This window comes from Borostomias antarcticus (genome assembly GCF_949987555.1).
Source record: "Borostomias antarcticus genome assembly, chromosome: 1".
In the NCBI taxonomy this organism is placed as follows: Eukaryota; Metazoa; Chordata; class Actinopteri; order Stomiiformes; family Stomiidae; genus Borostomias; species Borostomias antarcticus.
Window position 1 is genome coordinate 19,324,969 of NC_140234.1, and position 2,361 is coordinate 19,327,329.

Sequence of the window (2,361 nt, forward strand, 5' to 3'; positions counted from 1 at the left end):
GGAGTGAATGATGTAATCTGGATAGCGCTGGAGCCTGAAGCCACAACCACACACATAAACAGACAGACAGACAGACAGACAGACAGACAGACAGACAGACAGACAGACAGAGAGGCCCAGTCCCAATGTACACCTTTACGAACTCTCAGCTGCCAGGGGAGATAGAGAGCCTGGCCACAGGAGGGCGTAACTGGGGGCACAGTCCAAAACGATGTTAATGAGTAATCTGCCACTGGGTGGAGTGAGTGTCACATCTTGATCTACCTCCACACCAGCAACATACTATACCAAGCCTCGCTGATAGTCATTTCTAAGCAAAAAACTGAAAGGACTATTTGTAGACCTGATAACCTCAGACCATGGCAGGTAAGAACCATGTCCAATGTTATGAATATTGCAAGGCCTGCATGAATATGTGAGTAAAACTAGCTAGTCATTTCAGGCAGTACCTGAAACACTGAGATGTTTTTACAGTGCATATCACTTCCTGCATCATGCCGTCAGTAGGCCTGTATCTGTTAGAAATTGAGAACTTGAAAGTACAGTGTTCCATTTAGTTAGACTAATAACACATTTATGAATACTTTTATTTTACTCTTGTGACAAGCTGGTCTGTTTCAAGTTATGGTGCAGCTGAAAGCGCCACTTGGTAGAAAAATAAAGTATACAAAATAAAATACAATAAACTATACTAACTAATCAAAGCAAAATCTAAATGTCTAATTAATCATAAAATATCTCTTCTTCTTTAATTTGGTGACTGAGCAGAAAAGCAGCTACGTGACAAGAGGAAGTTGTTTGTGAACGGAGCATCTGAGCCGCTTCTGAAAGATCTGCTAGATGAACTTCTTCAGAAGAAAGTGATAAATGAGGGCGAGAAAGAGGAAGTGATGGAGAGATACCCTGTGAAGAGAGACAAGGCTCGCGAGGTGATAGATATGGTCATGAAAAAAGGCGAAAATGCCAGTAAAATCATGATTGATCTCCTTAATGAACTAGATCGTGAGCTCTTCCAAAAAATGGCGCTCATGTTAACAACGGAGCAACCAAGAGGCAACCTAGGAGAAGTTGCAGAACAAATGGAGCTTGGTGAGTATGCATGTTATTGTAAGTTAATTATTATAAGTCAGTTATTATAAGTTATTATTATTATTATTATTATTATTATTAATAATATTATTATTACGTGTTAATATAATTTGATAATTCATCATTGCAACTTGATGTTTATTTATTTCAGATTTTTAAAATTTATTTTTATAGATGGACATATTTGTTGAAGATGAACGAAGTCGAATGTCATATGAGCTTTGGAAGTTTAAAAGATTAATAAATGTATATGCTTGCTGAAATCAGTCATTCTGAGTTGTTTTGGTAACACTTTACAATAAAGTAGGCTACACAAAAAAACGAGGAGTCACTGAGTAACTAATGAGGTATCGTATATTTTGACCATAGTAATCACAGGTATATTGTAGTGAATTTCAAATGCACACACATACTGTCTGTGACCGGTGTTTCAACTTTTGTCCATTTCTACTGTAACGCACATACGGTAGGAGTGAAAGCACGGGCCTAAATTGGCTTCAAGCCAGGACGCTTGTATGTACATGTAGGCCTATGTTTCAGTTCAGTTCATGCTAGACAATTGGAGAGTGAACTCATCACAACTGTAGTGTGATTTTGATGCCAGAGATTCCAGAGAAGTGTTGAAACTTGCATCGACGGATCTGATTCTTCTTCCTTACGACCAGAAACCAAAAAGTCACCACAGAGGAACCAATGGTTAGTTAAGGAATAGTTACTGGCGAGATTAGTTAATGAGTAGGCTAGTTACTGATGGGGACTACTATAGTAGTTACTGAGGAACCAGTGATTAGTTAATGAGTAGGCTAGTTACTGATGGGGACTACTATAGGCTACTAGTTACTGAGGAACCAGTGATTAGTTAATGAGTAGTTACTGATTGTTTTCTATCTGTGACTCAATGTACCATTTACCTCATATCCTGAGAAATATAGGCTAGAGTATACCTTGATGAAATGTATACTTTGCAGGTGCACAGCTGAGAAACGTGTTACTGTGGGAAATGTAATCTCAGGGGAAAGAAACCTCTTCTGAGAGATTTTGCTTTTATTCTATTGTCTCTCTCCAACATGCATAGTCTAATTAATAAAGACCGTCACAAAGAGTGAAGGCTGAGTTTTCTTCCACATATTCAAAGTGTGTGCTTCAGTAGGCTACATCTGAAAGAAACTGACCATTAGGTACGATTAGACTGATGAACTTATGTTAGAAATCCCGTGCCACGGTTCACGTTACAACTGAGCTCACGAGAGCCGAGTAGCCTGGCCTATACAG

At 38.8% G+C, this 2,361-nt stretch overlaps 1 long non-coding RNA gene across 2 annotated transcripts; it reads left to right on the forward strand.

The window, feature by feature from the left end:
- Positions 1-259: 259 nt before the first annotated feature.
- Positions 260-1,358, forward strand: LOC311315151. 2 transcript variants are annotated; one of them, XR_014630661.1, is made up of 3 exons: positions 260-366; positions 769-1,089; positions 1,241-1,358. It is a non-coding gene; the product is annotated as an uncharacterized lncRNA (long non-coding RNA). The 2 variants fall into 2 exon arrangements; XR_014630662.1 differs by having other exon boundaries at positions 1,264-1,358.
- Positions 1,359-2,361: the final 1,003 nt, after the last annotated feature.